At 70.2% G+C, this 27,822-nt stretch overlaps 16 non-coding genes across 16 annotated transcripts; all 16 read left to right on the forward strand.

The window, feature by feature from the left end:
• Positions 1-787: 787 nt before the first annotated feature.
• LOC137213227 (5S ribosomal RNA) lies at positions 788-906 on the forward strand. The gene has a single exon (XR_010937867.1). It is a non-coding gene; the product is annotated as a 5S ribosomal RNA (ribosomal RNA).
• Positions 907-1,844: 938 nt separating this feature from the next.
• LOC137213228 (5S ribosomal RNA) lies at positions 1,845-1,963 on the forward strand. Its single transcript, XR_010937868.1, has one exon. It is a non-coding gene; the product is annotated as a 5S ribosomal RNA (ribosomal RNA).
• Positions 1,964-4,666: 2,703 nt separating this feature from the next.
• On the forward strand, positions 4,667-4,785 carry LOC137213628 (5S ribosomal RNA). The gene has a single exon (XR_010938263.1). It is a non-coding gene; the product is annotated as a 5S ribosomal RNA (ribosomal RNA).
• A 938-nt stretch (positions 4,786-5,723) lies between these two features.
• Positions 5,724-5,842, forward strand: LOC137213230 (5S ribosomal RNA). Its single transcript, XR_010937870.1, has one exon. It is a non-coding gene; the product is annotated as a 5S ribosomal RNA (ribosomal RNA).
• Positions 5,843-6,780: 938 nt separating this feature from the next.
• Positions 6,781-6,899, forward strand: LOC137213231 (5S ribosomal RNA). The gene has a single exon (XR_010937871.1). It is a non-coding gene; the product is annotated as a 5S ribosomal RNA (ribosomal RNA).
• A 2,703-nt stretch (positions 6,900-9,602) lies between these two features.
• LOC137213629 (5S ribosomal RNA) lies at positions 9,603-9,721 on the forward strand. Its single transcript, XR_010938264.1, has one exon. It is a non-coding gene; the product is annotated as a 5S ribosomal RNA (ribosomal RNA).
• A 938-nt stretch (positions 9,722-10,659) lies between these two features.
• Positions 10,660-10,778, forward strand: LOC137213232 (5S ribosomal RNA). Its single transcript, XR_010937872.1, has one exon. It is a non-coding gene; the product is annotated as a 5S ribosomal RNA (ribosomal RNA).
• A 938-nt stretch (positions 10,779-11,716) lies between these two features.
• LOC137213233 (5S ribosomal RNA) lies at positions 11,717-11,835 on the forward strand. The gene has a single exon (XR_010937873.1). It is a non-coding gene; the product is annotated as a 5S ribosomal RNA (ribosomal RNA).
• Positions 11,836-14,538: 2,703 nt separating this feature from the next.
• On the forward strand, positions 14,539-14,657 carry LOC137213234 (5S ribosomal RNA). The gene has a single exon (XR_010937874.1). It is a non-coding gene; the product is annotated as a 5S ribosomal RNA (ribosomal RNA).
• A 938-nt stretch (positions 14,658-15,595) lies between these two features.
• Positions 15,596-15,714, forward strand: LOC137213235 (5S ribosomal RNA). Its single transcript, XR_010937875.1, has one exon. It is a non-coding gene; the product is annotated as a 5S ribosomal RNA (ribosomal RNA).
• Positions 15,715-18,417: 2,703 nt separating this feature from the next.
• Positions 18,418-18,536, forward strand: LOC137213630 (5S ribosomal RNA). The gene has a single exon (XR_010938265.1). It is a non-coding gene; the product is annotated as a 5S ribosomal RNA (ribosomal RNA).
• A 938-nt stretch (positions 18,537-19,474) lies between these two features.
• On the forward strand, positions 19,475-19,593 carry LOC137213236 (5S ribosomal RNA). Its single transcript, XR_010937876.1, has one exon. It is a non-coding gene; the product is annotated as a 5S ribosomal RNA (ribosomal RNA).
• A 938-nt stretch (positions 19,594-20,531) lies between these two features.
• On the forward strand, positions 20,532-20,650 carry LOC137213237 (5S ribosomal RNA). The gene has a single exon (XR_010937877.1). It is a non-coding gene; the product is annotated as a 5S ribosomal RNA (ribosomal RNA).
• Positions 20,651-21,588: 938 nt separating this feature from the next.
• On the forward strand, positions 21,589-21,707 carry LOC137213239 (5S ribosomal RNA). The gene has a single exon (XR_010937878.1). It is a non-coding gene; the product is annotated as a 5S ribosomal RNA (ribosomal RNA).
• A 2,704-nt stretch (positions 21,708-24,411) lies between these two features.
• LOC137213240 (5S ribosomal RNA) lies at positions 24,412-24,530 on the forward strand. Its single transcript, XR_010937879.1, has one exon. It is a non-coding gene; the product is annotated as a 5S ribosomal RNA (ribosomal RNA).
• Positions 24,531-25,468: 938 nt separating this feature from the next.
• LOC137213242 (5S ribosomal RNA) lies at positions 25,469-25,587 on the forward strand. The gene has a single exon (XR_010937881.1). It is a non-coding gene; the product is annotated as a 5S ribosomal RNA (ribosomal RNA).
• The last annotated feature ends 2,235 nt before the right edge of the window (positions 25,588-27,822 follow it).

Raw genomic sequence — 27,822 nt, forward strand, 5'->3', positions numbered from 1 at the left:
GTCACGCTACCAGGCGTCGGGCCGGTAGACCCGAGGCACCAGAGCGGATGGAGGCTCAGAGCCCTCCAGACCCAGACTCCGCCGCGGGCCCAGTTGCCGTCCTTTCGGCCCGCGAGCCCCTCGACCTGCACCTGGCCTCCCCCACCGGCGCCCAGCCCCGGCGCCGCCACCTGTGTGCCGGTGTGTCCCTCCACAGCTCCCTCCGACAAAAGCCCCGCCCCACCACCACCCCGCCCCTCTGACGTGTCACCGCGGCCGGGTGCGGGTGCGGGATCGAGGGCAGGGGCCACTTCCCCGGGCCTGCCGGCCACCAGGGGCGGGGTCCTGAGCTCGGTGGGGGGTGTGGGGGCAAGGGTGGCCTTGCCGGGGCTGAGGGGCCGTGGCGACTCAATGGTGGCTCCCAGTGGCTTCGGGCCAGCTGCTGTCGGGCAGAAGGGCCGGCCCGGGCTGCGGTCGGGCTGCGCCTAGCGCCGCGTGGGCGGGCAGGGCCGATGCCCAAGGGACCGCGGGCCCCGGGCCCTGAAGCCTCCGGGGCCACGTCCCTGTGAGCGACGTGCGGGATCTTGGGCGGGGCGCCAAGCGCCGAAGGGTTTGCTGGGTCAGGGCCGCCCTGGGCTGGGAGGTGGTCGCCAAACCCTCCGCCGCCGCCCGATACCCGAGACCTCCGTTCCCCCTGCCTGGGCGGGCGAGGGGGCCCTGCCGGGGCGGGCCGGCCGCAAGGCTGGCGTTAAGGCGCCAGCGCCAGCGAAACTGGGCCTCAAGAGGCCGCCCGCGGCCCCCCGCCCCCGTCTACGGCCATACCACCCTGAACGCGCCCGATCTCGTCTGATCTCGGAAGCTAAGCAGGGTCGGGCCTGGTTAGTACTTGGATGGGAGACCGCCTGGGAATACCGGGTGCTGTAGGCTTTTTGCCTCCCGCTCCGCCCGCCTTCTCCTCTACTCGCCCGCGGCTGGGGCCGCCGGCTCCGCCCCCGCCGGGCCGCGCTGCAGGCCCCACCTCCTCAGGCCCCTCCCACCACGGCGCGCGCCGGCGGGGGCGCTCCCCGCCGGCCCGGCCGGCCAGGCGGCCAGAAGGCGGCCCTGGAAGGCAGCCGCACCCCAGACGCTCCCGGGGTGGCTGGCCCGGACCCAGACTCCGCCGCGGGCCCAGTTGCCGTCCTTTCGGCCCGCGAGCCCCTCGACCTGCACCTGGCCGCCCCCACCGGCGCCCAGCCCCGGCGCCGCCACCTGTGTGCCGGTGTGTCCCTCCACAGCTCCCTCCGACAAAAGCCCCGCCCCACCACCACCCCGCCCCTCTGGCGTGTCACCGCGGCCGGGTGCGGGAGCGGGATCGAGGGCAGGGGCCGCTTCCCCGGGCCTGCCGGCCACCAGGGGCGGGGTCCTGAGCTCGGCGGGGGGTGTGGGGGCAAGGGTGGCCTTGCCGGGGCTGAGGGGCCGTGGCGACTCAATGGTGGCTCCCGGTGGCTTCGGGCCGGCTGCTGTCGGGCAGGAGGGCCGGCCCGGGCTGCGGCCGGGCTGCGCCTAGCGCCGCGTGGGCGGGCAGGGCCGATGCCCAAGGGACCGCGGGCCCCGGGCCCTGAAGCCTCCGGGGCCACGTCCCTGTGAGCGACGTGCGGGATCTTGGGCGGGGCGCCAAGCGCCGAAGGGTTTGCTGGGTCAGGGCCGCCCTGGGCTGGGAGGTGGTCGCCAAACCCTCCGCCGCCGCCCGATACCCGAGACCTCCGTTCCCCCTGCCTGGGCGGGCGAGGGGGCCCTGCCGGGGCGGGCTGGCCGCCAGGCTGGCGTTAAGGCGCCAGCGCCAGCGAAACTGGGCCTCAAGAGGCCGCCCGCGGCCCCCCACCCCCGTCTACGGCCATACCACCCTGAACGCGCCCGATCTCGTCTGATCTCGGAAGCTAAGCAGGGTCGGGCCTGGTTAGTACTTGGATGGGAGACCGCCTGGGAATACCGGGTGCTGTAGGCTTTTTGCCTCCCGCTCCGCCCGCCTTCTCCTTTACTCGCCCGCGGCGGGGGGGCCGCCGGCTCCGCCCCCGCCGAGCCCCGCTGCAGGCAGTAGGCAAGGTGGTTTACCTGCCCGAGCAGGAAGCTTGGGCGATGGCAGAAGTGGGAAGAAACTCTTGAGCACAGGTTCTTGGGATCCACGGAGCAGCGCATGCACATGCAATGGGTGCCTACACAGCTGGCTTGCTTGTCTGTGGGGAAAGGCGAGATGGGTCAGGGCCTGGGTTCCTGAGGGGCTGAGAATCAAGGCAGGGATAGAAGAAAGGGGACAGGCCCACATCCCCTGAACCCACGCCGGCGCCCACTCACCTTTGTGGAAAATACGATTGAAAAGTGCCCGCAAGAATCTCTTCAGATGCCTCCAGAGTTGAGGGAAGAAGGGGAGGGGGGAGGCCGGGAGCAGGGTGAGCCCTGAAATCCAACCCTTGTCCGGTCACACCCCAGCAGCCCTCCCACCTCAGCCCCTTCAAGACCCCAGGGCTCCCCCAGCCGCGCTGCACAGATCCTGCCCTGACCATAGTCACCATGTTGATCCCCACGTTGAGCAAGATGAAGCTGACCGGGATCAGAAGAATTGAGTATCCTTGCTCCTGGCATTTCCTGGGGATGGGGCCAGTGAACGGCTCGGCTCGGTAGTAGTTTCGCTCACCCATGGCCGTTGGTCCCAGGACTGCCTGGGCCCTCTGCCCTCCAGTTTTAACTGGGAGCCAGACTGGGTCATAATGGGGCAGGTGGTGAGGTCACAGTGAGGGAGGGGGATGAAAAGGAGGGCCCAGAGTGGCATTCCCTGGTAACCAGGGTCAGGTAAGCTGAGCCTGGACAGTCAAACAGGGCCCGGTGGCCGGCATACATCCCCTCGAGCGGTCATTCATTCGCTCACCGCCCGCTGACTCACTTGTTCAAATGACACATTGCGTCTCTTGGCCCCTCTTGAGACTAGGAAGACCTTGGCCTCAGAGGCCTGCTGAAGGCCTGGCTGGAGTCCAGAGCCTCAGCCTTCTTCATGCCCTTCACTGGGCCTGGAGCTGGACCTGCCCAGATGTGGAACCTCCCAGTTTGGAAGCAACTTCTTGTATGAGGCTCTCTGTGGACAGGGACAGCTGAGACACAGAGGAGGTGCCCAGAGACCAGGGGTTTGGAGTCTGCAGCTGCAGATGTACTTAGTGCATGGTATAGGACCAGGAGGGGCCTGCTGGCAGAGCTGTGGCCACTAAACCAAAGGGACCCTCAGGCCAAGAAGGGGACACTGGCTTTTTATTGCAGGAAGCCAAGCGCAGGGACCCAGGCTGGCAGAAGTAGTGGCGCTTCCAAGCCACAGACCACCAATGTTTCCTGGACTCTGGCGCTCTTTATTCCTCTCTCCATGCCCTGCCGCCCCCTGCCCCTGCCCCCATTTGCTGCTGGTAAGTTCATTTTCCCAGTCTGGCTCCCGTGCAGAGAGGGCCTGGAGGCCGAGGTGGAAGGTAGCAGCGAGTTGGCCCGCGCTTGGCCCTCCTGCGGTTGCCGCTTCAGCACCAGACTGTCATACACCTGGTAGTTGGCATTGCCTCCCGGGTTCCGGCTGAGTGGCATGAAGGTGGGCGGGGGTGGAGGGTGCTCGGTAGCCTGGACGTCGGGCAGGAGGTGAGAGGGGCGGAGGAGCAGCGCTGAGCTGGGAGCCGGGGCCCGCTGGTCCGAGGCCTCGGCCAGTACCGTGAGGGAGGCGGAGGTGGCCACAGGGCGCCGCCGCAAGGGCAGGATCTCAGCCCATTCGGCCGCCGGGTGCCGCACCTCGTGGGGATCGCGGGAGTAATCCAAGTGTCCCGCGGAGGGATGCAGGCTGCGGTTGGACTCGCTGTGAGCACAGCTGGGGAGGCTACGTCTGTGGGCCGGTGGGGTGTCACGCTACCAGGCGTCGGGCCGGTAGACCCGAGGCACCAGAGCGGATGGAGGCTCAGAGCCCTCCAGACCCAGACTCCGCCGCGGGCCCAGTTGCCGTCCTTTCGGCCCGCGAGCCCCTCGACCTGCACCTGGCCTCCCCCACCGGCGCCCAGCCCCGGCGCCGCCACCTGTGTGCCGGTGTGTCCCTCCACAGCTCCCTCCGACAAAAGCCCCGCCCCACCACCACCCCGCCCCTCTGACGTGTCACCGCGGCCGGGTGCGGGTGCGGGATCGAGGGCAGGGGCCACTTCCCCGGGCCTGCCGGCCACCAGGGGCGGGGTCCTGAGCTCGGTGGGGGGTGTGGGGGCAAGGGTGGCCTTGCCGGGGCTGAGGGGCCGTGGCGACTCAATGGTGGCTCCCAGTGGCTTCGGGCCAGCTGCTGTCGGGCAGAAGGGCCGGCCCGGGCTGCGGTCGGGCTGCGCCTAGCGCCGCGTGGGCGGGCAGGGCCGATGCCCAAGGGACCGCGGGCCCCGGGCCCTGAAGCCTCCGGGGCCACGTCCCTGTGAGCGACGTGCGGGATCTTGGGCGGGGCGCCAAGCGCCGAAGGGTTTGCTGGGTCAGGGCCGCCCTGGGCTGGGAGGTGGTCGCCAAACCCTCCGCCGCCGCCCGATACCCGAGACCTCCGTTCCCCCTGCCTGGGCGGGCGAGGGGGCCCTGCCGGGGCGGGCTGGCCGCCAGGCTGGCGTTAAGGCGCCAGCGCCAGCGAAACTGGGCCTCAAGAGGCCGCCCGCGGCCCCCCGCCCCCGTCTACGGCCATACCACCCTGAACGCGCCCGATCTCGTCTGATCTCGGAAGCTAAGCAGGGTCGGGCCTGGTTAGTACTTGGATGGGAGACCGCCTGGGAATACCGGTTGCTGTAGGCTTTTTGCCTCCCGCTGCGCCCGCCTTCTCCTTTACTCGCCCGCGGCGGGGGCCGCCGGCTCCGCCCCCGCCGGGCCGCGCTGCAGGCCCCACCTCCTCAGGCCCCTCCCACCACGGCGCGCGCCCGCGGGGGCGCTCCCCGCCGGCCCGGCCGGCTAGGCGGCCAGAAGGCGGCCCTGGAAGGCAGTCGCACCCCAGACGCTCCCGGGGTGGCTGGCCCGGACCCAGACTCCGCCGCGGGCCCAGTTGCCGTCCTTTCGGCCCGCGAGCCCCTCGACCTGCACCTGGCCGCCCCCACCGGCGCCCAGCCCCGGCGCCGCCACCTGTGTGCCGGTGTGTCCCTCCACAGCTCCCTCCGACAAAAGCCCCGCCCCACCACCACCCCGCCCCTCTGGCGTGTCACCGCGGTTGGGTGCGGGAGCGGGATCGAGGGCAGGGGCCGCTTCCCCGGGCCTGCCGGCCACCAGGGGCGGGGTCCTGAGCTCGGCGGGGGGTGTGGGGGCAAGGGTGGCCTTGCCGGGGCTGAGGGGCCGTGGCGACTCAATGGTGGCTCCCGGTGGCTTCGGGCCGGCTGCTGTCGGGCAGGAGGGCCGGCCCGGGCTGCGGCCGGGCTGCGCCTAGCGCCGCGTGGGCGGGCAGGGCCGATGCCCAAGGGACCGCGGGCCCCGGGCCCTGAAGCCTCCGGGGCCACGTCCCTGTGAGCGACGTGCGGGATCTTGGGCGGGGCGCCAAGCGCCGAAGGGTTTGCTGGGTCAGGGCCGCCCTGGGCTGGGAGGTGGTCGCCAAACCCTCCGCCGCCGCCCGATACCCGAGACCTCCGTTCCCCCTGCCTGGGCGGGCGAGGGGGCCCTGCCGGGGCGGGCCGGCCGCAAGGCTGGCGTTAAGGCGCCAGCGCCAGCGAAACTGGGCCTCAAGAGGCCGCCCGCGGCCCCCCGCCCCCGTCTACGGCCATACCACCCTGAACGCGCCCGATCTCGTCTGATCTCGGAAGCTAAGCAGGGTCGGGCCTGGTTAGTACTTGGATGGGAGACCGCCTGGGAATACCGGGTGCTGTAGGCTTTTTGCCTCCCGCTCCGCCCGCCTTCTCCTCTACTCGCCCGCGGCTGGGGCCGCCGGCTCCGCCCCCGCCGGGCCGCGCTGCAGGCCCCACCTCCTCAGGCCCCTCCCACCACGGCGCGCGCCGGCGGGGGCGCTCCCCGCCGGCCCGGCCGGCCAGGCGGCCAGAAGGCGGCCCTGGAAGGCAGCCGCACCCCAGACGCTCCCGGGGTGGCTGGCCCGGACCCAGACTCCGCCGCGGGCCCAGTTGCCGTCCTTTCGGCCCGCGAGCCCCTCGACCTGCACCTGGCCGCCCCCACCGGCGCCCAGCCCCGGCGCCGCCACCTGTGTGCCGGTGTGTCCCTCCACAGCTCCCTCCGACAAAAGCCCCGCCCCACCACCACCCCGCCCCTCTGGCGTGTCACCGCGGCCGGGTGCGGGAGCGGGATCGAGGGCAGGGGCCGCTTCCCCGGGCCTGCCGGCCACCAGGGGCGGGGTCCTGAGCTCGGCGGGGGGTGTGGGGGCAAGGGTGGCCTTGCCGGGGCTGAGGGGCCGTGGCGACTCAATGGTGGCTCCCGGTGGCTTCGGGCCGGCTGCTGTCGGGCAGGAGGGCCGGCCCGGGCTGCGGCCGGGCTGCGCCTAGCGCCGCGTGGGCGGGCAGGGCCGATGCCCAAGGGACCGCGGGCCCCGGGCCCTGAAGCCTCCGGGGCCACGTCCCTGTGAGCGACGTGCGGGATCTTGGGCGGGGCGCCAAGCGCCGAAGGGTTTGCTGGGTCAGGGCCGCCCTGGGCTGGGAGGTGGTCGCCAAACCCTCCGCCGCCGCCCGATACCCGAGACCTCCGTTCCCCCTGCCTGGGCGGGCGAGGGGGCCCTGCCGGGGCGGGCTGGCCGCCAGGCTGGCGTTAAGGCGCCAGCGCCAGCGAAACTGGGCCTCAAGAGGCCGCCCGCGGCCCCCCACCCCCGTCTACGGCCATACCACCCTGAACGCGCCCGATCTCGTCTGATCTCGGAAGCTAAGCAGGGTCGGGCCTGGTTAGTACTTGGATGGGAGACCGCCTGGGAATACCGGGTGCTGTAGGCTTTTTGCCTCCCGCTCCGCCCGCCTTCTCCTTTACTCGCCCGCGGCGGGGGGGCCGCCGGCTCCGCCCCCGCCGAGCCCCGCTGCAGGCAGTAGGCAAGGTGGTTTACCTGCCCGAGCAGGAAGCTTGGGCGATGGCAGAAGTGGGAAGAAACTCTTGAGCACAGGTTCTTGGGATCCACGGAGCAGCGCATGCACATGCAATGGGTGCCTACACAGCTGGCTTGCTTGTCTGTGGGGAAAGGCGAGATGGGTCAGGGCCTGGGTTCCTGAGGGGCTGAGAATCAAGGCAGGGATAGAAGAAAGGGGACAGGCCCACATCCCCTGAACCCACGCCGGCGCCCACTCACCTTTGTGGAAAATACGATTGAAAAGTGCCCTCAAGAATCTCTTCAGATGCCTCCAGAGTTGAGGGAAGAAGGGGAGGGGGGAGGCCGGGAGCAGGGTGAGCCCTGAAATCCAACCCTTGTCCGGTCACACCCCAGCAGCCCTCCCACCTCAGCCCCTTCAAGACCCCAGGGCTCCCCCAGCCGCGCTGCACAGATCCTGCCCTGACCATAGTCACCATGTTGATCCCCACGTTGAGCAAGATGAAGCTGACCGGGATCAGAAGAATTGAGTATCCTTGCTCCTGGCATTTCCTGGGGATGGGGCCAGTGAACGGCTCGGCTCGGTAGTAGTTTCGCTCACCCATGGCCGTTGGTCCCAGGACTGCCTGGGCCCTCTGCCCTCCAGTTTTAACTGGGAGCCAGACTGGGTCATAATGGGGCAGGTGGTGAGGTCACAGTGAGGGAGGGGGATGAAAAGGAGGGCCCAGAGTGGCATTCCCTGGTAACCAGGGTCAGGTAAGCTGAGCCTGGACAGTCAAACAGGGCCCGGTGGCCGGCATACATCCCCTCGAGCGGTCATTCATTCGCTCACCGCCCGCTGACTCACTTGTTCAAATGACACATTGCGTCTCTTGGCCCCTCTTGAGACTAGGAAGACCTTGGCCTCAGAGGCCTGCTGAAGGCCTGGCTGGAGTCCAGAGCCTCAGCCTTCTTCATGCCCTTCACTGGGCCTGGAGCTGGACCTGCCCAGATGTGGAACCTCCCAGTTTGGAAGCAACTTCTTGTATGAGGCTCTCTGTGGACAGGGACAGCTGAGACACAGAGGAGGTGCCCAGAGACCAGGGGTTTGGAGTCTGCAGCTGCAGATGTACTTAGTGCATGGTATAGGACCAGGAGGGGCCTGCTGGCAGAGCTGTGGCCACTAAACCAAAGGGACCCTCAGGCCAAGAAGGGGACACTGGCTTCTTATTGCAGGAAGCCAAGCGCAGGGACCCAGGCTGGCAGAAGTAGTGGCGCTTCCAAGCCACAGACCACCAATGTTTCCTGGACTCTGGCGCTCTTTATTCCTCTCTCCATGCCCTGCCGCCCCCTGCCCCTGCCCCCATTTGCTGCTGGTAAGTTCATTTTCCCAGTCTGGCTCCCGTGCAGAGAGGGCCTGGAGGCCGAGGTGGAAGGTAGCAGCGAGTTGGCCCGCGCTTGGCCCTCCTGCGGTTGCCGCTTCAGCACCAGACTGTCATACACCTGGTAGTTGGCATTGCCTCCCGGGTTCCGGCTGAGTGGCATGAAGGTGGGCGGGGGTGGAGGGTGCTCGGTAGCCTGGACGTCGGGCAGGAGGTGAGAGGGGCGGAGGAGCAGCGCTGAGCTGGGAGCCGGGGCCCGCTGGTCCGAGGCCTCGGCCAGTACCGTGAGGGAGGCGGAGGTGGCCACAGGGCGCCGCCGCAAGGGCAGGATCTCAGCCCATTCGGCCGCCGGGTGCCGCACCTCGTGGGGATCGCGGGAGTAATCCAAGTGTCCCGCGGAGGGATGCAGGCTGCGGTTGGACTCGCTGTGAGCACAGCTGGGGAGGCTACGTCTGTGGGCCGGTGGGGTGTCACGCTACCAGGCGTCGGGCCGGTAGACCCGAGGCACCAGAGCGGATGGAGGCTCAGAGCCCTCCAGACCCAGACTCCGCCGCGGGCCCAGTTGCCGTCCTTTCGGCCCGCGAGCCCCTCGACCTGCACCTGGCCTCCCCCACCGGCGCCCAGCCCCGGCGCCGCCACCTGTGTGCCGGTGTGTCCCTCCACAGCTCCCTCCGACAAAAGCCCCGCCCCACCACCACCCCGCCCCTCTGACGTGTCACCGCGGCCGGGTGCGGGTGCGGGATCGAGGGCAGGGGCCACTTCCCCGGGCCTGCCGGCCACCAGGGGCGGGGTCCTGAGCTCGGTGGGGGGTGTGGGGGCAAGGGTGGCCTTGCCGGGGCTGAGGGGCCGTGGCGACTCAATGGTGGCTCCCAGTGGCTTCGGGCCAGCTGCTGTCGGGCAGAAGGGCCGGCCCGGGCTGCGGTCGGGCTGCGCCTAGCGCCGCGTGGGCGGGCAGGGCCGATGCCCAAGGGACCGCGGGCCCCGGGCCCTGAAGCCTCCGGGGCCACGTCCCTGTGAGCGACGTGCGGGATCTTGGGCGGGGCGCCAAGCGCCGAAGGGTTTGCTGGGTCAGGGCCGCCCTGGGCTGGGAGGTGGTCGCCAAACCCTCCGCCGCCGCCCGATACCCGAGACCTCCGTTCCCCCTGCCTGGGCGGGCGAGGGGGCCCTGCCGGGGCGGGCTGGCCGCCAGGCTGGCGTTAAGGCGCCAGCGCCAGCGAAACTGGGCCTCAAGAGGCCGCCCGCGGCCCCCCGCCCCCGTCTACGGCCATACCACCCTGAACGCGCCCGATCTCGTCTGATCTCGGAAGCTAAGCAGGGTCGGGCCTGGTTAGTACTTGGATGGGAGACCGCCTGGGAATACCGGTTGCTGTAGGCTTTTTGCCTTCCGCTGCGCCCGCCTTCTCCTTTACTCGCCCGCGGCGGGGGCCGCCGGCTCCGCCCCCGCCGGGCCGCGCTGCAGGCCCCACCTCCTCAGGCCCCTCCCACCACGGCGCGCGCCGGCGGGGGCGCTCCCCGCCGGCCCGGCCGGCTAGGCGGCCAGAAGGCGGCCCTGGAAGGCAGTCGCACCCCAGACGCTCCCGGGGTGGCTGGCCCGGACCCAGACTCCGCCGCGGGCCCAGTTGCCGTCCTTTCGGCCCGCGAGCCCCTCGACCTGCACCTGGCCGCCCCCACCGGCGCCCAGCCCCGGCGCCGCCACCTGTGTGCCGGTGTGTCCCTCCACAGCTCCCTCCGACAAAAGCCCCGCCCCACCACCACCCCGCCCCTCTGGCGTGTCACCGCGGTTGGGTGCGGGAGCGGGATCGAGGGCAGGGGCCGCTTCCCCGGGCCTGCCGGCCACCAGGGGCGGGGTCCTGAGCTCGGCGGGGGGTGTGGGGGCAAGGGTGGCCTTGCCGGGGCTGAGGGGCCGTGGCGACTCAATGGTGGCTCCCGGTGGCTTCGGGCCGGCTGCTGTCGGGCAGGAGGGCCGGCCCGGGCTGCGGCCGGGCTGCGCCTAGCGCCGCGTGGGCGGGCAGGGCCGATGCCCAAGGGACCGCGGGCCCCGGGCCCTGAAGCCTCCGGGGCCACGTCCCTGTGAGCGACGTGCGGGATCTTGGGCGGGGCGCCAAGCGCCGAAGGGTTTGCTGGGTCAGGGCCGCCCTGGGCTGGGAGGTGGTCGCCAAACCCTCCGCCGCCGCCCGATACCCGAGACCTCCGTTCCCCCTGCCTGGGCGGGCGAGGGGGCCCTGCCGGGGCGGGCCGGCCGCAAGGCTGGCGTTAAGGCGCCAGCGCCAGCGAAACTGGGCCTCAAGAGGCCGCCCGCGGCCCCCCGCCCCCGTCTACGGCCATACCACCCTGAACGCGCCCGATCTCGTCTGATCTCGGAAGCTAAGCAGGGTCGGGCCTGGTTAGTACTTGGATGGGAGACCGCCTGGGAATACCGGGTGCTGTAGGCTTTTTGCCTCCCGCTCCGCCCGCCTTCTCCTCTACTCGCCCGCGGCTGGGGCCGCCGGCTCCGCCCCCGCCGGGCCGCGCTGCAGGCCCCACCTCCTCAGGCCCCTCCCACCACGGCGCGCGCCGGCGGGGGCGCTCCCCGCCGGCCCGGCCGGCCAGGCGGCCAGAAGGCGGCCCTGGAAGGCAGCCGCACCCCAGACGCTCCCGGGGTGGCTGGCCCGGACCCAGACTCCGCCGCGGGCCCAGTTGCCGTCCTTTCGGCCCGCGAGCCCCTCGACCTGCACCTGGCCGCCCCCACCGGCGCCCAGCCCCGGCGCCGCCACCTGTGTGCCGGTGTGTCCCTCCACAGCTCCCTCCGACAAAAGCCCCGCCCCACCACCACCCCGCCCCTCTGGCGTGTCACCGCGGCCGGGTGCGGGAGCGGGATCGAGGGCAGGGGCCGCTTCCCCGGGCCTGCCGGCCACCAGGGGCGGGGTCCTGAGCTCGGCGGGGGGTGTGGGGGCAAGGGTGGCCTTGCCGGGGCTGAGGGGCCGTGGCGACTCAATGGTGGCTCCCGGTGGCTTCGGGCCGGCTGCTGTCGGGCAGGAGGGCCGGCCCGGGCTGCGGCCGGGCTGCGCCTAGCGCCGCGTGGGCGGGCAGGGCCGATGCCCAAGGGACCGCGGGCCCCGGGCCCTGAAGCCTCCGGGGCCACGTCCCTGTGAGCGACGTGCGGGATCTTGGGCGGGGCGCCAAGCGCCGAAGGGTTTGCTGGGTCAGGGCCGCCCTGGGCTGGGAGGTGGTCGCCAAACCCTCCGCCGCCGCCCGATACCCGAGACCTCCGTTCCCCCTGCCTGGGCGGGCGAGGGGGCCCTGCCGGGGCGGGCTGGCCGCCAGGCTGGCGTTAAGGCGCCAGCGCCAGCGAAACTGGGCCTCAAGAGGCCGCCCGCGGCCCCCCACCCCCGTCTACGGCCATACCACCCTGAACGCGCCCGATCTCGTCTGATCTCGGAAGCTAAGCAGGGTCGGGCCTGGTTAGTACTTGGATGGGAGACCGCCTGGGAATACCGGGTGCTGTAGGCTTTTTGCCTCCCGCTCCGCCCGCCTTCTCCTTTACTCGCCCGCGGCGGGGGGGCCGCCGGCTCCGCCCCCGCCGAGCCCCGCTGCAGGCAGTAGGCAAGGTGGTTTACCTGCCCGAGCAGGAAGCTTGGGCGATGGCAGAAGTGGGAAGAAACTCTTGAGCACAGGTTCTTGGGATCCACGGAGCAGCGCATGCACATGCAATGGGTGCCTACACAGCTGGCTTGCTTGTCTGTGGGGAAAGGCGAGATGGGTCAGGGCCTGGGTTCCTGAGGGGCTGAGAATCAAGGCAGGGATAGAAGAAAGGGGACAGGCCCACATCCCCTGAACCCACGCCGGCGCCCACTCACCTTTGTGGAAAATACGATTGAAAAGTGCCCGCAAGAATCTCTTCAGATGCCTCCAGAGTTGAGGGAAGAAGGGGAGGGGGGAGGCCGGGAGCAGGGTGAGCCCTGAAATCCAACCCTTGTCCGGTCACACCCCAGCAGCCCTCCCACCTCAGCCCCTTCAAGACCCCAGGGCTCCCCCAGCCGCGCTGCACAGATCCTGCCCTGACCATAGTCACCATGTTGATCCCCACGTTGAGCAAGATGAAGCTGACCGGGATCAGAAGAATTGAGTATCCTTGCTCCTGGCATTTCCTGGGGATGGGGCCAGTGAACGGCTCGGCTCGGTAGTAGTTTCGCTCACCCATGGCCGTTGGTCCCAGGACTGCCTGGGCCCTCTGCCCTCCAGTTTTAACTGGGAGCCAGACTGGGTCATAATGGGGCAGGTGGTGAGGTCACAGTGAGGGAGGGGGATGAAAAGGAGGGCCCAGAGTGGCATTCCCTGGTAACCAGGGTCAGGTAAGCTGAGCCTGGACAGTCAAACAGGGCCCGGTGGCCGGCATACATCCCCTCGAGCGGTCATTCATTCGCTCACCGCCCGCTGACTCACTTGTTCAAATGACACATTGCGTCTCTTGGCCCCTCTTGAGACTAGGAAGACCTTGGCCTCAGAGGCCTGCTGAAGGCCTGGCTGGAGTCCAGAGCCTCAGCCTTCTTCATGCCCTTCACTGGGCCTGGAGCTGGACCTGCCCAGATGTGGAACCTCCCAGTTTGGAAGCAACTTCTTGTATGAGGCTCTCTGTGGACAGGGACAGCTGAGACACAGAGGAGGTGCCCAGAGACCAGGGGTTTGGAGTCTGCAGCTGCAGATGTACTTAGTGCATGGTATAGGACCAGGAGGGGCCTGCTGGCAGAGCTGTGGCCACTAAACCAAAGGGACCCTCAGGCCAAGAAGGGGACACTGGCTTCTTATTGCAGGAAGCCAAGCGCAGGGACCCAGGCTGGCAGAAGTAGTGGCGCTTCCAAGCCACAGACCACCAATGTTTCCTGGACTCTGGCGCTCTTTATTCCTCTCTCCATGCCCTGCCGCCCCCTGCCCCTGCCCCCATTTGCTGCTGGTAAGTTCATTTTCCCAGTCTGGCTCCCGTGCAGAGAGGGCCTGGAGGCCGAGGTGGAAGGTAGCAGCGAGTTGGCCCGCGCTTGGCCCTCCTGCGGTTGCCGCTTCAGCACCAGACTGTCATACACCTGGTAGTTGGCATTGCCTCCCGGGTTCCGGCTGAGTGGCATGAAGGTGGGCGGGGGTGGAGGGTGCTCGGTAGCCTGGACGTCGGGCAGGAGGTGAGAGGGGCGGAGGAGCAGCGCTGAGCTGGGAGCCGGGGCCCGCTGGTCCGAGGCCTCGGCCAGTACCGTGAGGGAGGCGGAGGTGGCCACAGGGCGCCGCCGCAAGGGCAGGATCTCAGCCCATTCGGCCGCCGGGTGCCGCACCTCGTGGGGATCGCGGGAGTAATCCAAGTGTCCCGCGGAGGGATGCAGGCTGCGGTTGGACTCGCTGTGAGCACAGCTGGGGAGGCTACGTCTGTGGGCCGGTGGGGTGTCACGCTACCAGGCGTCGGGCCGGTAGACCCGAGGCACCAGAGCGGATGGAGGCTCAGAGCCCTCCAGACCCAGACTCCGCCGCGGGCCCAGTTGCCGTCCTTTCGGCCCGCGAGCCCCTCGACCTGCACCTGGCCTCCCCCACCGGCGCCCAGCCCCGGCGCCGCCACCTGTGTGCCGGTGTGTCCCTCCACAGCTCCCTCCGACAAAAGCCCCGCCCCACCACCACCCCGCCCCTCTGACGTGTCACCGCGGCCGGGTGCGGGTGCGGGATCGAGGGCAGGGGCCACTTCCCCGGGCCTGCCGGCCACCAGGGGCGGGGTCCTGAGCTCGGTGGGGGGTGTGGGGGCAAGGGTGGCCTTGCCGGGGCTGAGGGGCCGTGGCGACTCAATGGTGGCTCCCAGTGGCTTCGGGCCAGCTGCTGTCGGGCAGAAGGGCCGGCCCGGGCTGCGGTCGGGCTGCGCCTAGCGCCGCGTGGGCGGGCAGGGCCGATGCCCAAGGGACCGCGGGCCCCGGGCCCTGAAGCCTCCGGGGCCACGTCCCTGTGAGCGACGTGCGGGATCTTGGGCGGGGCGCCAAGCGCCGAAGGGTTTGCTGGGTCAGGGCCGCCCTGGGCTGGGAGGTGGTCGCCAAACCCTCCGCCGCCGCCCGATACCCGAGACCTCCGTTCCCCCTGCCTGGGCGGGCGAGGGGGCCCTGCCGGGGCGGGCCGGCCGCAAGGCTGGCGTTAAGGCGCCAGCGCCAGCGAAACTGGGCCTCAAGAGGCCGCCCGCGGCCCCCCGCCCCCGTCTACGGCCATACCACCCTGAACGCGCCCGATCTCGTCTGATCTCGGAAGCTAAGCAGGGTCGGGCCTGGTTAGTACTTGGATGGGAGACCGCCTGGGAATACCGGGTGCTGTAGGCTTTTTGCCTCCCGCTCCGCCCGCCTTCTCCTCTACTCGCCCGCGGCTGGGGCCGCCGGCTCCGCCCCCGCCGGGCCGCGCTGCAGGCCCCACCTCCTCAGGCCCCTCCCACCACGGCGCGCGCCGGCGGGGGCGCTCCCCGCCGGCCCGGCCGGCCAGGCGGCCAGAAGGCGGCCCTGGAAGGCAGCCGCACCCCAGACGCTCCCGGGGTGGCTGGCCCGGACCCAGACTCCGCCGCGGGCCCAGTTGCCGTCCTTTCGGCCCGCGAGCCCCTCGACCTGCACCTGGCCGCCCCCACCGGCGCCCAGCCCCGGCGCCGCCACCTGTGTGCCGGTGTGTCCCTCCACAGCTCCCTCCGACAAAAGCCCCGCCCCACCACCACCCCGCCCCTCTGGCGTGTCACCGCGGCCGGGTGCGGGAGCGGGATCGAGGGCAGGGGCCGCTTCCCCGGGCCTGCCGGCCACCAGGGGCGGGGTCCTGAGCTCGGCGGGGGGTGTGGGGGCAAGGGTGGCCTTGCCGGGGCTGAGGGGCCGTGGCGACTCAATGGTGGCTCCCGGTGGCTTCGGGCCGGCTGCTGTCGGGCAGGAGGGCCGGCCCGGGCTGCGGCCGGGCTGCGCCTAGCGCCGCGTGGGCGGGCAGGGCCGATGCCCAAGGGACCGCGGGCCCCGGGCCCTGAAGCCTCCGGGGCCACGTCCCTGTGAGCGACGTGCGGGATCTTGGGCGGGGCGCCAAGCGCCGAAGGGTTTGCTGGGTCAGGGCCGCCCTGGGCTGGGAGGTGGTCGCCAAACCCTCCGCCGCCGCCCGATACCCGAGACCTCCGTTCCCCCTGCCTGGGCGGGCGAGGGGGCCCTGCCGGGGCGGGCTGGCCGCCAGGCTGGCGTTAAGGCGCCAGCGCCAGCGAAACTGGGCCTCAAGAGGCCGCCCGCGGCCCCCCGCCCCCGTCTACGGCCATACCACCCTGAACGCGCCCGATCTCGTCTGATCTCGGAAGCTAAGCAGGGTCGGGCCTGGTTAGTACTTGGATGGGAGACCGCCTGGGAATACCGGGTGCTGTAGGCTTTTTGCCTCCCGCTCCGCCCGCCTTCTCCTTTACTCGCCCGCGGCGGGGGGGCCGCCGGCTCCGCCCCCGCCGAGCCCCGCTGCAGGCAGTAGGCAAGGTGGTTTACCTGCCCGAGCAGGAAGCTTGGGCGATGGCAGAAGTGGGAAGAAACTCTTGAGCACAGGTTCTTGGGATCCACGGAGCAGCGCATGCACATGCAATGGGTGCCTACACAGCTGGCTTGCTTGTCTGTGGGGAAAGGCGAGATGGGTCAGGGCCTGGGTTCCTGAGGGGCTGAGAATCAAGGCAGGGATAGAAGAAAGGGGACAGGCCCACATCCCCTGAACCCACGCCGGCGCCCACTCACCTTTGTGGAAAATACGATTGAAAAGTGCCCGCAAGAATCTCTTCAGATGCCTCCAGAGTTGAGGGAAGAAGGGGAGGGGGGAGGCCGGGAGCAGGGTGAGCCCTGAAATCCAACCCTTGTCCGGTCACACCCCAGCAGCCCTCCCACCTCAGCCCCTTCAAGACCCCAGGGCTCCCCCAGCCGCGCTGCACAGATCCTGCCCTGACCATAGTCACCATGTTGATCCCCACGTTGAGCAAGATGAAGCTGACCGGGATCAGAAGAATTGAGTATCCTTGCTCCTGGCATTTCCTGGGGATGGGGCCAGTGAACGGCTCGGCTCGGTAGTAGTTTCGCTCACCCATGGCCGTTGGTCCCAGGACTGCCTGGGCCCTCTGCCCTCCAGTTTTAACTGGGAGCCAGACTGGGTCATAATGGGGCAGGTGGTGAGGTCACAGTGAGGGAGGGGGATGAAAAGGAGGGCCCAGAGTGGCATTCCCTGGTAACCAGGGTCAGGTAAGCTGAGCCTGGACAGTCAAACAGGGCCCGGTGGCCGGCATACATCCCCTCGAGCGGTCATTCATTCGCTCACCGCCCGCTGACTCACTTGTTCAAATGACACATTGCGTCTCTTGGCCCCTCTTGAGACTAGGAAGACCTTGGCCTCAGAGGCCTGCTGAAGGCCTGGCTGGAGTCCAGAGCCTCAGCCTTCTTCATGCCCTTCACTGGGCCTGGAGCTGGACCTGCCCAGATGTGGAACCTCCCAGTTTGGAAGCAACTTCTTGTATGAGGCTCTCTGTGGACAGGGACAGCTGAGACACAGAGGAGGTGCCCAGAGACCAGGGGTTTGGAGTCTGCAGCTGCAGATGTACTTAGTGCATGGTATAGGACCAGGAGGGGCCTGCTGGCAGAGCTGTGGCCACTAAACCAAAGGGACCCTCAGGCCAAGAAGGGGACACTGGCTTCTTATTGCAGGAAGCCAAGCGCAGGGACCCAGGCTGGCAGAAGTAGTGGCGCTTCCAAGCCACAGACCACCAATGTTTCCTGGACTCTGGCGCTCTTTATTCCTCTCTCCATGCCCTGCCGCCCCCTGCCCCTGCCCCCATTTGCTGCTGGTAAGTTCATTTTCCCAGTCTGGCTCCCGTGCAGAGAGGGCCTGGAGGCCGAGGTGGAAGGTAGCAGCGAGTTGGCCCGCGCTTGGCCCTCCTGCGGTTGCCGCTTCAGCACCAGACTGTCATACACCTGGTAGTTGGCATTGCCTCCCGGGTTCCGGCTGAGTGGCATGAAGGTGGGCGGGGGTGGAGGGTGCTCGGTAGCCTGGACGTCGGGCAGGAGGTGAGAGGGGCGGAGGAGCAGCGCTGAGCTGGGAGCCGGGGCCCGCTGGTCCGAGGCCTCGGCCAGTACCGTGAGGGAGGCGGAGGTGGCCACAGGGCGCCGCCGCAAGGGCAGGATCTCAGCCCATTCGGCCGCCGGGTGCCGCACCTCGTGGGGATCGCGGGAGTAATCCAAGTGTCCCGCGGAGGGATGCAGGCTGCGGTTGGACTCGCTGTGAGCACAGCTGGGGAGGCTACGTCTGTGGGCCGGTGGGGTGTCACGCTACCAGGCGTCGGGCCGGTAGACCCGAGGCACCAGAGCGGATGGAGGCTCAGAGCCCTCCAGACCCAGACTCCGCCGCGGGCCCAGTTGCCGTCCTTTCGGCCCGCGAGCCCCTCGACCTGCACCTGGCCTCCCCCACCGGCGCCCAGCCCCGGCGCCGCCACCTGTGTGCCGGTGTGTCCCTCCACAGCTCCCTCCGACAAAAGCCCCGCCCCACCACCACCCCGCCCCTCTGACGTGTCACCGCGGCCGGGTGCGGGTGCGGGATCGAGGGCAGGGGCCACTTCCCCGGGCCTGCCGGCCACCAGGGGCGGGGTCCTGAGCTCGGTGGGGGGTGTGGGGGCAAGGGTGGCCTTGCCGGGGCTGAGGGGCCGTGGCGACTCAATGGTGGCTCCCAGTGGCTTCGGGCCAGCTGCTGTCGGGCAGAAGGGCCGGCCCGGGCTGCGGTCGGGCTGCGCCTAGCGCCGCGTGGGCGGGCAGGGCCGATGCCCAAGGGACCGCGGGCCCCGGGCCCTGAAGCCTCCGGGGCCACGTCCCTGTGAGCGACGTGCGGGATCTTGGGCGGGGCGCCAAGCGCCGAAGGGTTTGCTGGGTCAGGGCCGCCCTGGGCTGGGAGGTGGTCGCCAAACCCTCCGCCGCCGCCCGATACCCGAGACCTCCGTTCCCCCTGCCTGGGCGGGCGAGGGGGCCCTGCCGGGGCGGGCTGGCCGCCAGGCTGGCGTTAAGGCGCCAGCGCCAGCGAAACTGGGCCTCAAGAGGCCGCCCGCGGCCCCCCGCCCCCGTCTACGGCCATACCACCCTGAACGCGCCCGATCTCGTCTGATCTCGGAAGCTAAGCAGGGTCGGGCCTGGTTAGTACTTGGATGGGAGACCGCCTGGGAATACCGGTTGCTGTAGGCTTTTTGCCTCCCGCTGCGCCCGCCTTCTCCTTTACTCGCCCGCGGCGGGGGCCGCCGGCTCCGCCCCCGCCGGGCCGCGCTGCAGGCCCCACCTCCTCAGGCCCCTCCCACCACGGCGCGCGCCCGCGGGGGCGCTCCCCGCCGGCCCGGCCGGCTAGGCGGCCAGAAGGCGGCCCTGGAAGGCAGTCGCACCCCAGACGCTCCCGGGGTGGCTGGCCCGGACCCAGACTCCGCCGCGGGCCCAGTTGCCGTCCTTTCGGCCCGCGAGCCCCTCGACCTGCACCTGGCCGCCCCCACCGGCGCCCAGCCCCGGCGCCGCCACCTGTGTGCCGGTGTGTCCCTCCACAGCTCCCTCCGACAAAAGCCCCGCCCCACCACCACCCCGCCCCTCTGGCGTGTCACCGCGGTTGGGTGCGGGAGCGGGATCGAGGGCAGGGGCCGCTTCCCCGGGCCTGCCGGCCACCAGGGGCGGGGTCCTGAGCTCGGCGGGGGGTGTGGGGGCAAGGGTGGCCTTGCCGGGGCTGAGGGGCCGTGGCGACTCAATGGTGGCTCCCGGTGGCTTCGGGCCGGCTGCTGTCGGGCAGGAGGGCCGGCCCGGGCTGCGGCCGGGCTGCGCCTAGCGCCGCGTGGGCGGGCAGGGCCGATGCCCAAGGGACCGCGGGCCCCGGGCCCTGAAGCCTCCGGGGCCACGTCCCTGTGAGCGACGTGCGGGATCTTGGGCGGGGCGCCAAGCGCCGAAGGGTTTGCTGGGTCAGGGCCGCCCTGGGCTGGGAGGTGGTCGCCAAACCCTCCGCCGCCGCCCGATACCCGAGACCTCCGTTCCCCCTGCCTGGGCGGGCGAGGGGGCCCTGCCGGGGCGGGCCGGCCGCAAGGCTGGCGTTAAGGCGCCAGCGCCAGCGAAACTGGGCCTCAAGAGGCCGCCCGCGGCCCCCCGCCCCCGTCTACGGCCATACCACCCTGAACGCGCCCGATCTCGTCTGATCTCGGAAGCTAAGCAGGGTCGGGCCTGGTTAGTACTTGGATGGGAGACCGCCTGGGAATACCGGGTGCTGTAGGCTTTTTGCCTCCCGCTCCGCCCGCCTTCTCCTCTACTCGCCCGCGGCTGGGGCCGCCGGCTCCGCCCCCGCCGGGCCGCGCTGCAGGCCCCACCTCCTCAGGCCCCTCCCACCACGGCGCGCGCTGGCGGGGGCGCTCCCCGCCGGCCCGGCCGGCTAGGCGGCCAGAAGGCGGCCCTGGAAGGCAGTCGCACCCCAGACGCTCCCGGGGTGGCTGGCCCGGACCCAGACTCCGCCGCGGGCCCAGTTGCCGTCCTTTCGGCCCGCGAGCCCCTCGACCTGCACCTGGCCGCCCCCACCGGCGCCCAGCCCCGGCGCCGCCACCTGTGTGCCGGTGTGTCCCTCCACAGCTCCCTCCGACAAAAGCCCCGCCCCACCACCACCCCGCCCCTCTGGCGTGTCACCGCGGTTGGGTGCGGGAGCGGGATCGAGGGCAGGGGCCGCTTCCCCGGGCCTGCCGGCCACCAGGGGCGGGGTCCTGAGCTCGGCGGGGGGTGTGGGGGCAAGGGTGGCCTTGCCGGGGCTGAGGGGCCGTGGCGACTCAATGGTGGCTCCCGGTGGCTTCGGGCCGGCTGCTGTCGGGCAGGAGGGCCGGCCCGGGCTGCGGCCGGGCTGCGCCTAGCGCCGCGTGGGCGGGCAGGGCCGATGCCCAAGGGACCGCGGGCCCCGGGCCCTGAAGCCTCCGGGGCCACGTCCCTGTGAGCGACGTGCGGGATCTTGGGCGGGGCGCCAAGCGCCGAAGGGTTTGCTGGGTCAGGGCCGCCCTGGGCTGGGAGGTGGTCGCCAAACCCTCCGCCGCCGCCCGATACCCGAGACCTCCGTTCCCCCTGCCTGGGCGGGCGAGGGGGCCCTGCCGGGGCGGGCCGGCCGCAAGGCTGGCGTTAAGGCGCCAGCGCCAGCGAAACTGGGCCTCAAGAGGCCGCCCGCGGCCCCCCGCCCCCGTCTACGGCCATACCACCCTGAACGCGCCCGATCTCGTCTGATCTCGGAAGCTAAGCAGGGTCGGGCCTGGTTAGTACTTGGATGGGAGACCGCCTGGGAATACCGGGTGCTGTAGGCTTTTTGCCTCCCGCTCCGCCCGCCTTCTCCTCTACTCGCCCGCGGCTGGGGCCGCCGGCTCCGCCCCCGCCGGGCCGCGCTGCAGGCCCCACCTCCTCAGGCCCCTCCCACCACGGCGCGCGCCGGCGGGGGCGCTCCCCGCCGGCCCGGCCGGCCAGGCGGCCAGAAGGCGGCCCTGGAAGGCAGCCGCACCCCAGACGCTCCCGGGGTGGCTGGCCCGGACCCAGACTCCGCCGCGGGCCCAGTTGCCGTCCTTTCGGCCCGCGAGCCCCTCGACCTGCACCTGGCCGCCCCCACCGGCGCCCAGCCCCGGCGCCGCCACCTGTGTGCCGGTGTGTCCCTCCACAGCTCCCTCCGACAAAAGCCCCGCCCCACCACCACCCCGCCCCTCTGGCGTGTCACCGCGGCCGGGTGCGGGAGCGGGATCGAGGGCAGGGGCCGCTTCCCCGGGCCTGCCGGCCACCAGGGGCGGGGTCCTGAGCTCGGCGGGGGGTGTGGGGGCAAGGGTGGCCTTGCCGGGGCTGAGGGGCCGTGGCGACTCAATGGTGGCTCCCGGTGGCTTCGGGCCGGCTGCTGTCGGGCAGGAGGGCCGGCCCGGGCTGCGGCCGGGCTGCGCCTAGCGCCGCGTGGGCGGGCAGGGCCGATGCCCAAGGGACCGCGGGCCCCGGGCCCTGAAGCCTCCGGGGCCACGTCCCTGTGAGCGACGTGCGGGATCTTGGGCGGGGCGCCAAGCGCCGAAGGGTTTGCTGGGTCAGGGCCGCCCTGGGCTGGGAGGTGGTCGCCAAACCCTCCGCCGCCGCCCGATACCCGAGACCTCCGTTCCCCCTGCCTGGGCGGGCGAGGGGGCCCTGCCGGGGCGGGCTGGCCGCCAGGCTGGCGTTAAGGCGCCAGCGCCAGCGAAACTGGGCCTCAAGAGGCCGCCCGCGGCCCCCCACCCCCGTCTACGGCCATACCACCCTGAACGCGCCCGATCTCGTCTGATCTCGGAAGCTAAGCAGGGTCGGGCCTGGTTAGTACTTGGATGGGAGACCGCCTGGGAATACCGGGTGCTGTAGGCTTTTTGCCTCCCGCTCCGCCCGCCTTCTCCTTTACTCGCCCGCGGCGGGGGGGCCGCCGGCTCCGCCCCCGCCGAGCCCCGCTGCAGGCAGTAGGCAAGGTGGTTTACCTGCCCGAGCAGGAAGCTTGGGCGATGGCAGAAGTGGGAAGAAACTCTTGAGCACAGGTTCTTGGGATCCACGGAGCAGCGCATGCACATGCAATGGGTGCCTACACAGCTGGCTTGCTTGTCTGTGGGGAAAGGCGAGATGGGTCAGGGCCTGGGTTCCTGAGGGGCTGAGAATCAAGGCAGGGATAGAAGAAAGGGGACAGGCCCACATCCCCTGAACCCACGCCGGCGCCCACTCACCTTTGTGGAAAATACGATTGAAAAGTGCCCGCAAGAATCTCTTCAGATGCCTCCAGAGTTGAGGGAAGAAGGGGAGGGGGGAGGCCGGGAGCAGGGTGAGCCCTGAAATCCAACCCTTGTCCGGTCACACCCCAGCAGCCCTCCCACCTCAGCCCCTTCAAGACCCCAGGGCTCCCCCAGCCGCGCTGCACAGATCCTGCCCTGACCATAGTCACCATGTTGATCCCCACGTTGAGCAAGATGAAGCTGACCGGGATCAGAAGAATTGAGTATCCTTGCTCCTGGCATTTCCTGGGGATGGGGCCAGTGAACGGCTCGGCTCGGTAGTAGTTTCGCTCACCCATGGCCGTTGGTCCCAGGACTGCCTGGGCCCTCTGCCCTCCAGTTTTAACTGGGAGCCAGACTGGGTCATAATGGGGCAGGTGGTGAGGTCACAGTGAGGGAGGGGGATGAAAAGGAGGGCCCAGAGTGGCATTCCCTGGTAACCAGGGTCAGGTAAGCTGAGCCTGGACAGTCAAACAGGGCCCGGTGGCCGGCATACATCCCCTCGAGCGGTCATTCATTCGCTCACCGCCCGCTGACTCACTTGTTCAAATGACACATTGCGTCTCTTGGCCCCTCTTGAGACTAGGAAGACCTTGGCCTCAGAGGCCTGCTGAAGGCCTGGCTGGAGTCCAGAGCCTCAGCCTTCTTCATGCCCTTCACTGGGCCTGGAGCTGGACCTGCCCAGATGTGGAACCTCCCAGTTTGGAAGCAACTTCTTGTATGAGGCTCTCTGTGGACAGGGACAGCTGAGACACAGAGGAGGTGCCCAGAGACCAGGGGTTTGGAGTCTGCAGCTGCAGATGTACTTAGTGCATGGTATAGGACCAGGAGGGGCCTGCTGGCAGAGCTGTGGCCACTAAACCAAAGGGACCCTCAGGCCAAGAAGGGGACACTGGCTTCTTATTGCAGGAAGCCAAGCGCAGGGACCCAGGCTGGCAGAAGTAGTGGCGCTTCCAAGCCACAGACCACCAATGTTTCCTGGACTCTGGCGCTCTTTATTCCTCTCTCCATGCCCTGCCGCCCCCTGCCCCTGCCCCCATTTGCTGCTGGTAAGTTCATTTTCCCAGTCTGGCTCCCGTGCAGAGAGGGCCTGGAGGCCGAGGTGGAAGGTAGCAGCGAGTTGGCCCGCGCTTGGCCCTCCTGCGGTTGCCGCTTCAGCACCAGACTGTCATACACCTGGTAGTTGGCATTGCCTCCCGGGTTCCGGCTGAGTGGCATGAAGGTGGGCGGGGGTGGAGGGTGCTCGGTAGCCTGGACGTCGGGCAGGAGGTGAGAGGGGCGGAGGAGCAGCGCTGAGCTGGGAGCCGGGGCCCGCTGGTCCGAGGCCTCGGCCAGTACCGTGAGGGAGGCGGAGGTGGCCACAGGGCGCCGCCGCAAGGGCAGGATCTCAGCCCATTCGGCCGCCGGGTGCCGCACCTCGTGGGGATCGCGGGAGTAATCCAAGTGTCCCGCGGAGGGATGCAGGCTGCGGTTGGACTCGCTGTGAGCACAGCTGGGGAGGCTACGTCTGTGGGCCGGTGGGGTGTCACGCTACCAGGCGTCGGGCCGGTAGACCCGAGGCACCAGAGCGGATGGAGGCTCAGAGCCCTCCAGACCCAGACTCCGCCGCGGGCCCAGTTGCCGTCCTTTCGGCCCGCGAGCCCCTCGACCTGCACCTGGCCTCCCCCACCGGCGCCCAGCCCCGGCGCCGCCACCTGTGTGCCGGTGTGTCCCTCCACAGCTCCCTCCGACAAAAGCCCCGCCCCACCACCACCCCGCCCCTCTGACGTGTCACCGCGGCCCGGGTGCGGGTGCGGGATCGAGGGCAGGGGCCACTTCCCCGGGCCTGCCGGCCACCAGGGGCGGGGTCCTGAGCTCGGTGGGGGGTGTGGGGGCAAGGGTGGCCTTGCCGGGGCTGAGGGGCCGTGGCGACTCAATGGTGGCTCCCAGTGGCTTCGGGCCAGCTGCTGTCGGGCAGAAGGGCCGGCCCGGGCTGCGGTCGGGCTGCGCCTAGCGCCGCGTGGGCGGGCAGGGCCGATGCCCAAGGGACCGCGGGCCCCGGGCCCTGAAGCCTCCGGGGCCACGTCCCTGTGAGCGACGTGCGGGATCTTGGGCGGGGCGCCAAGCGCCGAAGGGTTTGCTGGGTCAGGGCCGCCCTGGGCTGGGAGGTGGTCGCCAAACCCTCCGCCGCCGCCCGATACCCGAGACCTCCGTTCCCCCTGCCTGGGCGGGCGAGGGGGCCCTGCCGGGGCGGGCCGGCCGCAAGGCTGGCGTTAAGGCGCCAGCGCCAGCGAAACTGGGCCTCAAGAGGCCGCCCGCGGCCCCCCGCCCCCGTCTACGGCCATACCACCCTGAACGCGCCCGATCTCGTCTGATCTCGGAAGCTAAGCAGGGTCGGGCCTGGTTAGTACTTGGATGGGAGACCGCCTGGGAATACCGGGTGCTGTAGGCTTTTTGCCTCCCGCTCCGCCCGCCTTCTCCTCTACTCGCCCGCGGCGGGGGCCGCCGGCTCCGCCCCCGCCGGGCCGCGCTGCAGGCCCCACCTCCTCAGGCCCCTCCCACCACGGCGCGCGCCGGCGGGGGCGCTCCCCGCCGGCCCGGCCGGCCAGGCGGCCAGAAGGCGGCCCTGGAAGGCAGCCGCACCCCAGACGCTCCCGGGGTGGCTGGCCCGGACCCAGACTCCGCCGCGGGCCCAGTTGCCGTCCTTTCGGCCCGCGAGCCCCTCGACCTGCACCTGGCCGCCCCCACCGGCGCCCAGTCCCGGCGCCGCCACCTGTGTGCCGGTGTGTCCCTCCACAGCTCCCTCCGACAAAAGCCCCGCCCCACCACCACCCCGCCCCTCTGGCGTGTCACCGCGGCCGGGTGCGGGAGCGGGATCGAGGGCAGGGGCCGCTTCCCCGGGCCTGCCGGCCACCAGGGGCGGGGTCCTGAGCTCGGCGGGGGGTGTGGGGGCAAGGGTGGCCTTGCCGGGGCTGAGGGGCCGTGGCGACTCAATGGTGGCTCCCGGTGGCTTCGGGCCGGCTGCTGTCGGGCAGGAGGGCCGGCCCGGGCTGCGGCCGGGCTGCGCCTAGCGCCGCGTGGGCGGGCAGGGCCGATGCCCAAGGGACCGCGGGCCCCGGGCCCTGAAGCCTCCGGGGCCACGTCCCTGTGAGCGACGTGCGGGATCTTGGGCGGGGCGCCAAGCGCCGAAGGGTTTGCTGGGTCAGGGCCGCCCTGGGCTGGGAGGTGGTCGCCAAACCCTCCGCCGCCGCCCGATACCCGAGACCTCCGTTCCCCCTGCCTGGGCGGGCGAGGGGGCCCTGCCGGGGCGGGCCGGCCGCAAGGCTGGCGTTAAGGCGCCAGCGCCAGCGAAACTGGGCCTCAAGAGGCCGCCCGCGGCCCCCCGCCCCCGTCTACGGCCATACCACCCTGAACGCGCCCGATCTCGTCTGATCTCGGAAGCTAAGCAGGGTCGGGCCTGGTTAGTACTTGGATGGGAGACCGCCTGGGAATACCGGGTGCTGTAGGCTTTTTGCCTCCCGCTCCGCCCGCCTTCTCCTTTACTCGCCCGCGGCGGGGGGGCCGCCGGCTCCGCCCCCGCCGAGCCCCGCTGCAGGCAGTAGGCAAGGTGGTTTACCTGCCCGAGCAGGAAGCTTGGGCGATGGCAGAAGTGGGAAGAAACTCTTGAGCACAGGTTCTTGGGATCCACGGAGCAGCGCATGCACATGCAATGGGTGCCTACACAGCTGGCTTGCTTGTCTGTGGGGAAAGGCGAGATGGGTCAGGGCCTGGGTTCCTGAGGGGCTGAGAATCAAGGCAGGGATAGAAGAAAGGGGACAGGCCCACATCCCCTGAACCCACGCCGGCGCCCACTCACCTTTGTGGAAAATACGATTGAAAAGTGCCCGCAAGAATCTCTTCAGATGCCTCCAGAGTTGAGGGAAGAAGGGGAGGGGGGAGGCCGGGAGCAGGGTGAGCCCTGAAATCCAACCCTTGTCCGGTCACACCCCAGCAGCCCTCCCACCTCAGCCCCTTCAAGACCCCAGGGCTCCCCCAGCCGCGCTGCACAGATCCTGCCCTGACCATAGTCACCATGTTGATCCCCACGTTGAGCAAGATGAAGCTGACCGGGATCAGAAGAATTGAGTATCCTTGCTCCTGGCATTTCCTGGGGATGGGGCCAGTGAACGGCTCGGCTCGGTAGTAGTTTCGCTCACCCATGGCCGTTGGTCCCAGGACTGCCTGGGCCCTCTGCCCTCCAGTTTTAACTGGGAGCCAGACTGGGTCATAATGGGGCAGGTGGTGAGGTCACAGTGAGGGAGGGGGATGAAAAGGAGGGCCCAGAGTGGCATTCCCTGGTAACCAGGGTCAGGTAAGCTGAGCCTGGACAGTCAAACAGGGCCCGGTGGCCGGCATACATCCCCTCGAGCGGTCATTCATTCGCTCACCGCCCGCTGACTCACTTGTTCAAATGACACATTGCGTCTCTTGGCCCCTCTTGAGACTAGGAAGACCTTGGCCTCAGAGGCCTGCTGAAGGCCTGGCTGGAGTCCAGAGCCTCAGCCTTCTTCATGCCCTTCACTGGGCCTGGAGCTGGACCTGCCCAGATGTGGAACCTCCCAGTTTGGAAGCAACTTCTTGTATGAGGCTCTCTGTGGACAGGGACAGCTGAGACACAGAGGAGGTGCCCAGAGACCAGGGGTTTGGAGTCTGCAGCTGCAGATGTACTTAGTGCATGGTATAGGACCAGGAGGGGCCTGCTGGCAGAGCTGTGGCCACTAAACCAAAGGGACCCTCAGGCCAAGAAGGGGACACTGGCTTCTTATTGCAGGAAGCCAAGCGCAGGGACCCAGGCTGGCAGAAGGAGTGGCGCTTCCAAGCCACAGACCACCAATGTTTCCTGGACTCTGGCGCTCTTTATTCCTCTCTCCATGCCCTGCCGCCCCCTGCCCCTGCCCCCATTTGCTGCTGGTAAGTTCATTTTCCCAGTCTGGCTCCCGTGCAGAGAGGGCCTGGAGGCCGAGGTGGAAGGTAGCAGCGAGTTGGCCCGCGCTTGGCCCTCCTGCGGTTGCCGCTTCAGCACCAGACTGTCATACACCTGGTAGTTGGCATTGCCTCCCGGGTTCCGGCTGAGTGGCATGAAGGTGGGCGGGGGTGGAGGGTGCTCGGTAGCCTGGACGTCGGGCAGGAGGTGAGAGGGGCGGAGGAGCAGCGCTGAGCTGGGAGCCGGGGCCCGCTGGTCCGAGGCCTCGGCCAGTACCGTGAGGGAGGCGGAGGTGGCCACAGGGCGCCGCCGCAAGGGCAGGATCTCAGCCCATTCGGCCGCCGGGTGCCGCACCTCGTGGGGATCGCGGGAGTAATCCAAGTGTCCCGCGGAGGGATGCAGGCTGCGGTTGGACTCGCTGTGAGCACAGCTGGGGAGGCTACGTCTGTGGGCCGGTGGGGTGTCACGCTACCAGGCGTCGGGCCGGTAGACCCGAGGCACCAGAGCGGATGGAGGCTCAGAGCCCTCCAGACCCAGACTCCGCCGCGGGCCCAGTTGCCGTCCTTTCGGCCCGCGAGCCCCTCGACCTGCACCTGGCCTCCCCCACCGGCGCCCAGCCCCGGCGCCGCCACCTGTGTGCCGGTGTGTCCCTCCACAGCTCCCTCCGACAAAAGCCCCGCCCCACCACCACCCCGCCCCTCTGACGTGTCACCGCGGCCGGGTGCGGGTGCGGGATCGAGGGCAGGGGCCACTTCCCCGGGCCTGCCGGCCACCAGGGGCG

The sequence above is a fragment of the Pseudorca crassidens genome, chromosome 19 (assembly GCF_039906515.1).
Source record: "Pseudorca crassidens isolate mPseCra1 chromosome 19, mPseCra1.hap1, whole genome shotgun sequence".
Classification (NCBI taxonomy): Eukaryota; Metazoa; Chordata; class Mammalia; order Artiodactyla; family Delphinidae; genus Pseudorca; species Pseudorca crassidens.